This window comes from Pinus tabuliformis, chromosome 6 (genome assembly GCF_031772625.1).
Source record: "Pinus tabuliformis cultivar Carrire ecotype Pingquan chromosome 6, CPIR1, whole genome shotgun sequence".
Lineage (NCBI taxonomy): Eukaryota > Viridiplantae > Streptophyta > Pinopsida > Pinales > Pinaceae > Pinus > Pinus tabuliformis.
The window spans coordinates 826,258,585-826,272,696 of NC_142292.1; the positions used below are offsets into that span (position 1 = coordinate 826,258,585).

Consider the following 14,112-nt stretch of genomic DNA (forward strand, 5'->3'; position numbering starts at 1 on the left):
TTTACTACATTCGTTCACACCATTTCTAGAGCTTAATTCAAAGCTACGAGGATCCCACCAACATTCTATATATGCTAATATTTACCATATGCGTTATGTGCCACTAACCTTTTTTCTAGGATGAGGCAGCAATGTCAACCAAGCCAAAATTCAATCCATGTGTATGGTCAAGCTATATGGAAACATAAATACATAGTTAATTACATTATTATGTAAGGTAGTTTTCCTTTTTGCCTAAACTATTTACCTTTTTTCCTTCGTCATTTTGAATACTATTAGTTTTCATAAAATTAGTGTTGATAACACATTTTTGTTTTGATACCTATTTTTGACCTCAAAATTTCTCCGCTGGATTGAAATTTGAAATCCCATAATTTTGTGAAAAGGGACCGTCACAACGATGATATGTAATATTATCAGAGGAAAACGATAATATTCGCTATGAGACGCTGAAACAAGATGAGCATATGCAAGTATTTGCGTAGAAAGGTATATATAATATTATCAGAGGAAAAGGAAAGGTGCGTCGCTGTCCACTCCGTCCCTTCCGAGTAGGAATACTCAGCGGCTTAAATGCAAGTAAACACAAAAAAAATTGAGTACACCATATGATTCTTTTTTCAGATTTACTCTGTTTTCTTTACGGAAGAGTGATGATTACAAACTGCTCTGCTTTCTTCAGGTAAGAGTGACGAATACAAATTTGCAATGATTTCTTCACAGAAAAGTGATGATTCTGTAAACAGAATGGGAATACAAATTTGCAATGATTTCTTCACAGAAAAGTGATGATTCTGTAAACAGAATATCCCATTCTTAAATAAGAATGGGATGTCATTCCGTTGCCGGGATTTGAACCCGGGTCGCCTGGGTGAAAACCAGGTATCCTAACCGGACTAGACGACAACGGAGATGCCTAAACTGGTGGCAGCTACCCATGTCAATGGATATTCTCTCATCATGGTCCCACGTCCACTTCAATCGCCCGGACAGTCAAATGCACATTTGTGATCAGAGTGGCGCAGCGGAAGCGTGGTGGGCCCATAACCCACAGGTCCCAAGATCGAAACTTGGCTCTGATAGCGTTTTCAACCAAATGTGTCTTCTTCGATTTTGTTCTGAATTTATCCGTTCACAACTGAACTTAAATGCGCTTCTGTTTATCCATCCACAGCTCATCTCAAATGTGCATCCGTTTATCCATCCACAGCTCATCTCAAATGTGCATCCGTTTATCCATCCACAACTCATCTCAAATGTGCCTCCGTGCGCTTCTGTAATCTGTACAATTGAATCTGTAAGCTAATGTTTTCCTATAGAGCTGGTGCCGATCCATATGCATGAGCGAATATGAACCACTGTTTGTTTTAAATACATACATATGGAAGATGGAATGAACGAATTATGATTTAGGTTTAAAATCCAACCTCTTTTCTGAAATTTTTTTTGGTATAATTCTTTCAATTAACTGATTAATTATTGTGATGTTGGTATAGTTATATGTCTTTTTGGAGTGACATTATAAACATTAATCAATGTGAATATATGATATAATTTGTATTTACAATCTCTTTTATAAGGCTAGGTTTTCATGTAATTGTTAATTTTTAGTTTTTATATTATTATTTTATTAATTTTATTTAGACAATGATGTGGTTGTTAAAATATTTTGGTGCTCATTTTTTTATAATGCTTCACTAGATGCAATATGTGCAACAATTTTTTTTGTAGACACAGGATGGCAATAGAAACCAAGCGAGAAATGAGTCCATGTATACTTTCCAGTTCTATGGGAACAAAATACAGAGTTAATTGCACTAAGATATGTAAGCACTCCATGGTCTCTATGAATATGCTCATTTTCTACAACTGTCTTCAATGTATGACAAAGAATGCCACACAAATGATAAGCATAATTGGGCACTAGCATGTCATGAAGAAAGACATATATAAGAATATAATGACCATCTTTAAAAAAAAAATTATATTCCCTAAATAACTCTAATACACTTATCCTCTACTCATTTAAGTATTGATTTGATGGTTTATTTGAAGATTTTGGTGATAACATATAATTTCACCTTGAAGATTATATTGATGTTTATTGCATGAGGGAAAGTAGGGATGGAAATACCAATATAAAACACAAGCATGGGTGTCAAGATCCTATTATTCACTATTACTTGAGTGGTAGGCTTAACTTCTCTACATTACGCATCACGACCTTCAATGTTCTATGCAGTAGAATGCATATGCCCTACAATATTTGATCGATGTACTTCATTATTATCCAACATGAAAACTCAAATAATAGAGTGCAAGTTAAGTAAGATGAAGAAATTTGGATATGGGAATCCTATAGAACTTGTTATGGCAGGTAGCCAATTCCATAGTATGCTACCACGACACTCATCAAGACTTGGGCCTCATGCCTAGATATTATGTAGTTTATTGTGCTAATCAGATGTATAGATGTATGATCATGGGCATGGAGCCCAATTTTGTAGGAAATTTGTCCACCTTTTGTACTTGATCAACATTAAAGTATATATATATATATATATTGGTGCAATTATGATTCTATGATTATGACACTTTCAATGTTGTGAATGATAAATATGACAAGCTAATACACTATTAGTTAATGCACTGGAAATATGATTGTCACTTCTAGGAATACAAACATAAGTAATAAGATTAAAATGATGTTCAAGTAACTTGACACTTAGATATCTATGGACAAGAATAGGATCATAGGCCAGATATTAGTTATTCAATTGCAATACTATCAGTTGGGAATCAATATGAACCACCAAATATTGAATGCTATAAGAGATGTCATCCAAAATAAATTCAATAACACCATTGTACTTGATGATATTACTGGTTGCAACATCGATGCAAGCACTACTAGATGTAATCAACTAGCCAGTTGGAAAGTAAATCACCTAAGTAGCAGAAGCTGAGTTTCGAGCGTTATGGATGGTATCGTTTTTTAATATTATAAAAGTTTGATCATCCATCAACATCAGTCCATAATGTCAAAGTCATGATAAGAAAAACTAATGAAACCCAAAACTAACCTAAAATATAACTACTTATGTACAACAATTACAAGAGGACAAACACCTAAGTAAAATTGCTCAAGCATAGTACTTCCTGAGGTAGAGCCCATATTTGGGCTCAATTAGCACATTACCCTCATAAACCTCAAGTTCATAAGCTCCTCTTTTTAAGTACACACTTGATAATATAAGGCATGTACTGCATAAAATTAAACTTCCCTACTCCTAAAATGTCCTTATCTTGGTTATAAACCAAAACAGGATATCCCTAAAGAAATCATAATGTTAAACAAACTTATCATATTGAATCTTGACATGCTTCTTTTGTTCATCATTAGCTATAAAATCATCTCAACATTTCTCATCAAGATGCTCCATGTAAACAAGTTGTTCGTCTAAGCTCGAAGTTTTAGGGATGAGTTCATTTGTTAACTTTAAATAAGGAATTTCACATTCAATAAGAGGATTTAATTCCGCCTTGTATCCAATTCCATAGTGTGCTACAACAAAACTCATTAGGTCCCAGAGCCTCATGCTTAGATATTATGTAGTTTATTGTACTAATCAAATGTATAGATGTATGATCAAGGGCATGGAGGTCAATTTTGTAGGAAATTTGTCCACATTTTGTAGTTGAATATATATATATATATATATATATATATATATATATATATATATATCGGATTTACATATGTACAATTATGATTCTATGATTATGATGCTTTCAATGTTATGAATGATAAATATGACCATCTAATACACAATTAGCTAATGCACCGGTAATATGATTTTTACTTCTAGGAATACTAACTTAAGTAATAAGATTAAAAAGATGTTCAAGTAACCTTACACGTAGATATATATGGACAAGAATAACATCACATACCTGGTATCGATTATTCAATTGCAATACTATTAGCTGGGAATCAAGATGAATGACCAAATATTGAATGTTATAAGAGATGGCATCCAAAATAAATTCAATAACACTAATATACTCGATGATATTACTAGTTGCAACATCGATGCAAGCACCACCAGACATAATCCATGGGGGCTTCACTAAGGGAGCAATACCATACCACATGCATTCATATTGGGGGATATATATTGAGGAAAAAATGACATAATATATTGAGCATATAATAGGGGTAAAGGGTTTTTGTATTGGTAGGTATAAAAAAAGGAGCTCAAAGTTAACAAAAAAATACAAAGGGCTATAAAAAATGTTAATGAAAATGGATACCTACAATATCTAGTGAAATTAGGGGATTTTTAAATTGGTAAGGTGTATTGGGTTCGTATTGGTAGGGGGTTAAATAATGTGATTTTTAGAGGTATATTCTAATATGTAGTCAAATTAAAGGTATTGTTTAGAATGCCATGAACACATGTGATATATCAGAGGCTCATTGAGTGAAGCCCCTATGACGTAATCAACTGCCCATCTAGAAAGTAAATCACTCAAGTATCTGAAGCTAAGTTCTGAGTGTTATGGATGGTATCGTTTTTCAATCCTATAAAAAATTGATCATACATCAACAATAGTTCATAATTACAAAGTCATAATAATAAAAACTAATGAAACCCAAAACTAACCTGAATTATAACTACTTATGTACAATAATTACAAGAGGACAAATACCTAAGCAAAATTGCTCAAGCATAGTACTACTTGAGGTAGAGCCCATATTTGGGCTCACTTAGCACATTACCCTAATAAGCCTCAAGTTAATAAGCTCATCTTTTTAAGTACACACTTGATAATATAAGAAATGTACTACATAGAATTAAACTTTCCTACTCCTAAAATGTCTTTATCTTGGCCATAAACCAAAACAAGATCTCCCTAAAAGAAAACATTAGGTTGAACAAACTTATCATATTAAATCTTGACATGAATCTTATGTTCATCATTAGCTATAAAATTATCTCAACATTTCTCATCAAGATGCTCCAAGTAAACAAGGCGCTCTTCTAAGCTTGAAATCTTCCAAAGGAGTTCATTTTTCAACTTTAAATAAGGAATTTCACATTCAATAAGAGGAGTTAATTCATCATTTATTATTACATAGTTGACCAAATTTTCATGGAGGAAGCATGCCTCAAACTCAAATTGCAATTAGGAAATATAAACCCATATACTAGGGTGTATTAGACAATTAGAGGGTTTCGTCTCCACATAGAAGTAGCTAGAATAGTTGTAATTCATTTCACCAAAATCATCTCATGGTTGATAAATCATATGCATGTACGAAGAATAAAATGCTATCGTGTCATTTTTCTCCTCGAGCTTATATGTATACTATAAATTCCCTAGATTTGAGGTTGATCTCACTTATGAGTGGGCTCTTTAGTTCACAGTTACAATCACGAACTCTTAAGGAGATAGTAGATTATTGAGAAATCATTCATGTCACAATGATTGGGTGTGTATCTAAATTTCAATATTTGGACACCTTATATGCTAAAAATGGCCTTAATGAGTAGGTTGTATGGTGAAGAAGATGCACATTAGTATAGGAAAACCTTATTTTCATCTTTTACCAAATGGAAAAGGCCAAAAGGATCTTTAAGTACTCGATCTCATTTTCTACATTAAGTCATCCCATTTAAAAATCCAAAGACAGTGCTATGAAGATCCCTCCAACATTCTATATGTCCACATATTCACTAGATGCAATATGTGTGACAAAACGTTTTGTAGAAATGGGATGGAAATGTCAACCAAGCATAAATGAGTCCATGTATATTTTCTAATTCTATGGGAACAAAAATACAAAGTCAATTGCACTAATATATGTAAGCACTCCATGACCTCCATGAATATACTCATTTTTTGCAACCCTTTGCAATGTATGGCAAAAAATGTGATGCAAATGATAAGCATAATTGGCCACTAGTATGTCATGAAGAAAGACATATATAAGAATATAATGGTCGTATTTAAAAAAAATTATTATATTCCCTAAATAAGTCTAATACACTTATCCTCTACTCATTTAAGTATTGATTTGATGGTTTACTTGAATATTTTGGTGATAACATATCATTTCACCTTGAATATTATATTGATGTTTATTACATGAGGGGACCTAGAAAGTAGGGATGGAAATACCCATATAAAACACAAATAACATGGGGTTCAAGAGCATATTGTTCACTATTACTTGAGTGGCAGGCTTAGCTTCTCTAATTTACGCATCACGACCTGGGATGTTCTAACCTAGATTATAACTACTTATGTAAAACAATTAGAATAGGACAAACACCTAAGCAAAATTACTCAAGCATAGTACTTCTTGTTGTAGAGCCCATATTTGGGCTCACTTAGCACATTACCCACATAAATCTCAAGTTCATAAGCTCCTCTTTTTAGGTACACACTTATATAGCATAGAATTAATCTTGCCTACTCCTAAAATGTCCTTATCTTGGTCATAAACCAAAACAAGATCTCCCTCAAAGAAAACATGAGGCTGAACAAACTTATCATATTGAATCTTGACACACTTCTTATGTTCATCATTAGCTATAAAATCATCTCAACATTGCTCATCAAGATGCTCCAAGTAAACAAGGTTCTCTTCTAAGCTCAAAGTTTTAGGAAGGAGTTCATTTGTTAACTTTAAATAAGGAATTCCAAATTCAATAAGAGGAGTTAATTCCACCCTGTGAGAGAGTTGGAAAGGAGTAAACCACATAGTAGTCTTAACTAAAGTTTGATATGCTCGGAGTGAGAGAAAAAATGATGTGCCAGTTGGACTTGTTCATATTTATAGTGCATTGCATAATGGTTTTCAAGGACTCATTAATTTCCTCTACCTAGTCATTGGCTTGGGGTAATAAGGATAAGTACAAAGCCACTTTATCCTTTTATGAAGTTGACCATATAATTGAAACAAATGCCAAAGGGTACTCAGGGTTTTTACACAAGAAAAATACCACAAGGCTTTGTATTTGAATTTAATTAAATAATGAATTTAAAATTAACTAAAAACCATGATTTTAATTAAGAACAAAACTAATGAACACCAACAATTGTAATAATTTCAAAATGCAATCTATTATATTCCAATGAAACAAAATGAAACATTAATTTACTATGTGGAAAAACAATGGCAATGTGTGTCCTCGCAAGGGCCCTTCATGGTTGGTTGCATGTGCTTAAGAGAAACTCAAAACTTCAAAAGTGATAAAAACAATTTTGAATTAAATCATGAACAAATATTTTGAGAATAGAGAAGATAATCAATTGAATATATTGTTAGCAGAATGTTTCTGCATCTCCAACATAACTCTCTGTCACAATCTTGCTTTGTAATTTATACAAAATGAAACACAACTTCTTAAGCTCAGATCTCTCTCATATATTGATGACTCAACAAACTAGATTGGTTTGCACTTAGAATGAGTAATCTCTTCCTCGATTTAATGGAAATTGAAATCGATTCTTCTATTGCTACATTGCTAATTGCAAGATAAAATCTAGGAAAATAAGCTTCAATGAATCAAGAAAATATCTCAAATCTTTCACTTTTTGAGGAAATTTTCCACTCAGAGCATAAATGGAATTTTTCAAAAAATAAATCATTTTTAGTTTTTCGATGTTTGTATTCATTTTCTCATAAATCATGTTATGAAATCACTGCATCGAAACTGATGGAAATATTTGACAAAATACTTGGTCAAATGATGGAGTCTCACACGTGCCACCTAGGGGAGTTTTGAGAAACATAAGTCCATATTTTGGGTAGTATTAAAATAACACATGTACCCAATTTTCTTCTCAAATTGTGCTAATATCTTGATCACATAGGTGGCTATCGAAACTGGATTCAAACAAGTAATTTTTCATTAGTACAATCGATGTATAATCCTAATTAATTATAGAAATAAAGGAAATATATGATAATTAACCTCTTCATCATTAGAGATGTATTGTGGTATTTTTACAGGAAATTGTGGTAAATGGAGTGATCAATGGGTGAAGGAATGACACATATGGTTAAATGGATAACTATAAATGATGGTAAAATGGTGACAAATCAGTGACCCAACATCTCCCCCACGTCAACATCATTGGATGTCCTCATGCAAATGAATAAAAATGAAAATGATTTACTAACCATATATTGGCAGGGAAATCTACTAATAATGAACATTTCTAATTCAATTCATGATCATTGTAAAATCATTGGTGTAGTTCATTGTCGATTTGTAAATGTTGGAGTTTCTTTGCTTCTTACCCAAAAGGATGCAAAAAGGTATTATTTTTCCTTGAATTTGAATTGTCAATATATGTGCTCTTGATCATCATGAACCCAAACAAAACTATGCCCAACAATCTTGGTGATCTACTAGTTCTTTATGTTGTGGTTGCAGAGTTCATATTGAACAGACGAGATTGGAAATTCACCTATTATCATTACTCACAACAGCAATGACAATTCCATCTTAAACATTTATGTGTTTCTTCTCAAATTGTTGCAGATTTCCATCGGCTACAACATGTGCCAAAATGCAGCCAGCGCATTCTCTTTGTATTGCATATTGATCAATGTTTATGAATGAATCTCACTGTTGATATCAAATTTCATTTTCAAAGGAAATTCAAACCCAAGAATTGTAGGAATTTCATGTTGAGGAGGTATGATATTATTAAGAAAGGTTTGACTACAAAATATCCATGGAATTCAAGGGAAGAATATGAGAATTTACATCACACAGCTTGTTAAGAATATTATTAAGTGCATGTTTTTTTCCAAAATCACACATCTTGTTTCACTCCAAGGATATCCATGCCATCAATCTTGAGACTTGGGACATAATCTTCTTGCTTATAGTATGTTGGAGATTTTGATGCTCACCATTCTATTGTTCCCTTACCATAGTGATTATTCTCATACAAAAAAAACCACTTGGTAAGTTCCACAATGCATGTATATTAAGCTCTTCATATAACTATCCTTGATTTTGTACACCATCACAACTCCCACTTTTACGTATTTTGGGGCTAATGCTAACCCACAACCAAGAGGTCTGTTTACTCCCATAATGTCATGCTCTCCACAAAATTTGCTTTCCTTCTTATTCAAATGCATTAAACCACCTTTCCTTGACAAGCAACCATCATGTCTCCGCATAAGTTTCGCAAACAACTCCAGTAATGATTCCTCTAGCTAAAAAAATAAAATACAATAATTTATGTATGTTGTAATAACACAATTAATTATTTATGTGGTTGTTTCTAGGCCTACACTATCATGTGTGAATGATGAATGCTACATTGAGACCATGTAGCAATAAATTCTTTTCATTTTCCTATGTAACCCTTCAATTTCTAAGTCAACATATGAGAATCCTTTCTTGTCGTTAACTTCTTGTCACAAAATGTAATTTAAGATAGCTCCTTATGGCAGTGGGTATTTGCTTATCCCCCTCCCAATTACCTTTGTCAATAATAAGCCAATCAAGAGCACTTGGAACAAACATAAGTAGTTCCAACCAATGATGATCATACCCGTTCATAGTTGAGTTTGAAAATAAAAATCTTAAGAAAGGAAACATTTCTAGTACAACATGCAACACCATATCTTTAAAGATACACCAAATAGGAGAAACAACACTCCATGGAGAAAACGAAGAATATAATGCCTAAGCAACTTGTTTGGTACATGATTTGATAACTAACTCCCCACATAGGGAATCAATGGACCAACACTCCCAACAATAATTCCAATCATAGAGGCAAAAATATCCCTAAGTTCTAGGCTAGAATCAAGCATTTCTATGTTTTCAATAACAAATTAGAAACAAACACCACCAAAGTAGAAAGAAAATGTAATAGGAAAAATAAGTGGAATAGTCTAAACCAAGAGTGACTTAAGAAAATGTCAACAAAAAAACTCACCATGTTAAAATTAGGAATACTACCCACCAAAATGTCAAAAATATTTTACCAAGTTTAGTATACAAGTAAACTAAAATTATTGTAGCATAGAGGAGATTGAATATCACAGTGAACATATTTTTATAGAGCATAAATTTGGCATCAAAGTTGGGTCAATGATGGAAAAGATGGATGATAATAATGGAGTGTATGAATGGTAATTGAAAGTTCATACATATAGTGGTATTCATCACATCTTCCTACATTTTTAATAAACCAAAAATTAATACACAAATTTTACCTCAAGGTTACCTTTGGAAGAGCTTGGAATGGTACTGTATGATGAAGCAAACTCTGATTATTGAATTTTGAGTTGTTGATGATTTTGAAAACAACTTTCACTAAATATTTTATTCATGCTTGAAACTTGTGCCAATTATGAAAATGTTGGAAATATTCGCTTATAGTTGGATGACCATATGTTCATCATTTGAAACCATCTCCAAGTCAGGATCCAGTCTCGGGACATGTGCAACCATAAAAAAACAACAATTCTGCTATAGAAAAATAACTGACTTTTGCAACAAATTATTAAATCGTACTTAAAACATGCTTGTGCATCCCTTAGCATGCAATGTTTTGAAATTTCACTCATGATATACTCAATTTATCATATTCTAGAAAAAACCCATGTCTCACAATTCTTAATCTCAACCCAATTTGCTTGCAACCTCTATGCAAAAAGTGCCTTGAAACAAGCTACTACAACCGTCAAACAGGCTGCTACCACAACTTTCTGTAGCTACATAAATTGTTGTCTTCTTCTTGATTCTAGGGCTAGCCTCCACCCGAGTCTTTGATTACATGTTTCTCCATGAAGTCTTGAACTATGTACTAAAGTATAAACCATGAAACATGATGTATATTGATTGAGGACTAAAGATGGAGTCTATGGAGTCAAAAGAGTATTTGAATATTTGAGAATGAGAAAGTTGTTGTTGACTATGAGAATGTCACCAAGTTATCTGTTGGCACAAGCTAGTTCATAAATAAAGAAAAACACTTGCATGAAAGAAAAAATAAATGCTTTGGAGAAACCTCATTATGGTGATGCATAGGTTCTTTACCTCTTGTCTTATCATTTCTCCTCCCCCATGTTGTGTAATTCAAATGAAACCTAAATTAAAAACTAAATCATTTGTACACTTCCCTAGTAAAGGCACCAAAAATGTTAGTAAATTCAATTATACTATAATTTTGTTACATTTTCATCAATCTGAGTTGGAAAACTTATGAAGTATACAAAAAAGTATATGGAAAAAATAATTTCTAATTTATTTATCAATGCTAACATTAACAGTAATAAAAAAATGTTGGGATGAGTTTCAACATGTTTCTTAGGGTTATTGCCTAAACAAGTAATACAAGGCTCGATCCTTGTGATTCAACTCTTACTTTATGCAAATATCAATAGTAAAAGAATGTTGGGACAAGTTTCGACATGTTGCTCAAGGTTCTTTCCTAAACAAGTAACACAAGGCTCAATCCTTGTGATCCAAATTTTAATCTATGAAAATATCGATAGTAAAATAATATTAGGAAAATTTTCAACATGTTGCTTAGAGTTCTTGCCTAAACAAGTGGAACAAGGCTCAATCCTTGCGATCCAATAGATACATTTCATCCTTTTATGAAATTGACCATATAATTGAAATAAATGCCACATGATAGTTAAGTTTTTTGAAAAGCAAAATAACCCAAGGCTCTGTATTCAGATTTAATTAAATAATAAATTTAAAACTAACTGAAAATCATTATTTTAATTAAGAACATCAATAATTGTAATAATTTCAAACTACAATCTATATTATTCTATGGAAACAAAATGAAACATAAATTTACTACGTGGAAAAATAGTGGCAACATGCATCCTCACACAATCCCTTCCTGGTTAGTTTCACATGCTTAGGAGAAATTCATAACTTCTAAAGTGATAAAAAAAACTTAAAAAAATCATGTACAAAGTTTTTGCACACAAAAAAGATAATGAACTAAATATATTACTAGAAAAATGTTTCCACATCTCCAACTTAACTCTCAATCATAATCTTTCTTTAGCATTTATACAAAATGAAACACAAATTCTTAGGTTGAAATCTCCCTAACACATTGATGACTCAACAAACTAGATTGATTTGGGCTTAACATGAGTAATATCTTCCTTGATTTGATGGATAATTCAAATATGTTCTTCTACTGCTACATTTGTTAGTCACAACATGAATTCCAGGAAAATAAGCCTCAAAGGATCAAGAAAATATGTTGTATCCTTCACTTTTTAAGGAAAATATTCACATGGAGCCTAAATGGGCTCATTCTGCAAAAAACCCATGTTTTAGTTTTTCAAGATATATCTTCACTTGCTCAAAACTTGTACTACAAAATAAATTCCTAGAAATTGATAGAAATCTTTGTCCAAAAACTTGATCAAATGATGGAGGCTCATATGTTTGCCCTGGGTGATTTTTGAGTAATGTGAATCTATATTGGGTTTCCTAGTAACAAAACCCATGTGCCCAATTTTCTTCTAGAACTGTGTTAATATCTCAATCACGAAGATGGCTACTGAAACTAGCTTAAACTAGTAAACTGCCATTAATAAAATCAATGTATAATCCTAATTAAGTCATAAAAAATAAATGAAATGTATGATAATTAGCCACTTGAGCATTAGATATGTATTGTGGTGTTTTCACAAGAAATTATCGTAAATGGAGTGATCAATGGGTGAAGGATGACATGGATGATTAAATGGATAACTATAAATGATGGTAAAATGTTGAAAAACAAATGACCCAATAGACTACTCAGCCTAACTAAGAGAATAATTTTCTAATCCAAAGTGAAGTTGACCTTAATGAATGAATCCACTTAAATTTTAAATTCATGTCCACTATTTAGACACTTGCGTCTTGGATGATTTCTTCATTTTGCAAATGGTATATAGGAATGTGTTGTAGCTGCTACAACCCCCCTCCAAATTTTTTCTCGTACTTTGATTTTGGAGGCTCCCTTCTATCTATAGGAGTCTATCATTCACTATCTTCAAGTATTCATGCTATGTTAACTACTTATCATTTTGTACAGTGCTTGTGATGTCTTGTTTTGACCCTGATTTAACATGATCCATCTCCTGCCTTGACCTTGCAGCATTGTCGATCTTCCCTCTTGGAACTGCGCAATCCATTGTCATTGGAAAGTGCGTTGAGCCCTGAGGATCCAAATTGCACAATATTGGAAAGAAAGATAGCCTTGAGCTCATAAACTGTGCAAAAGTTGTCTTTCCCCTCAAAATTGTGCAATTCAGTGAGGAAAGGAATTGCACAAGCCCTTGAGCCTCAGAATTGCGCAATCCCATTTTCCAGTGTGAAAAAGAAATTTCCTGAAAGAGCAGAGTTGTGTTGTAGCTGCTACAACCACCCTCCAAATTTTTTCCCATGCTTTGATTTTGGAGCCTTCTTTTCTGCCCACATGAACTTATCTCTTACTATTGTCAAGTATTCATGCTATGATAGATAATTATATTTTCATGATGTTCTTATGATGAGTTGATCTCGGTTTGATATCTTTCAGACACAAGCTATCTCTTGACTTGACTTTGTAGCATTATCGGTCTTCCCTCTTGAAACTACAAAATTTGGGAAGGCATACCATCCTTAAGGATCAGAATTGTGCAATCTAGACAAGAAGACTAGTCTTGTGCTCGGATATTGCACAATTTTGGGAGATATCCCGAACTTGAGTTCAGAAACTGCACAAAGCTTCCCTTAAGTTGAGAAACTACACGATTCACTGAGTCAAGAAGTTTCCTAGTGGGAAGTGTGCAATCCTTCTTGGCAATCTGAATGGTTGGTTTCCTAAAAAAGAAAAAAAGAAAAAAGAAAAAAGAAAAGGCAATCCCTAGAAAATAAGGAGTGGATAATTAGTTTCTCAAAGGATGACACAAGTTGTTATTTTTGGAATTTTGCCAAGTGTCATTTTTTCCTTGATTTTAGGCATACGTGTCATAAACCCTAATCATACTAGATCTATATAATGGATTCCCCTATAGCTCAATTGTATAATCGATCTTGGAGCTCTAGCCTTCCCAAG

At 32.8% G+C, this 14,112-nt stretch overlaps 1 non-coding gene across 1 annotated transcript; it reads right to left on the minus strand.

Annotated features, from left to right (window-relative positions):
* Positions 1-837: 837 nt before the first annotated feature.
* TRNAE-UUC (transfer RNA glutamic acid (anticodon UUC)) lies at positions 838-911 on the minus strand. The gene has a single exon. It is a non-coding gene; the product is annotated as a tRNA-Glu (tRNA).
* Between the last annotated feature and the right edge of the window lie 13,201 nt (positions 912-14,112).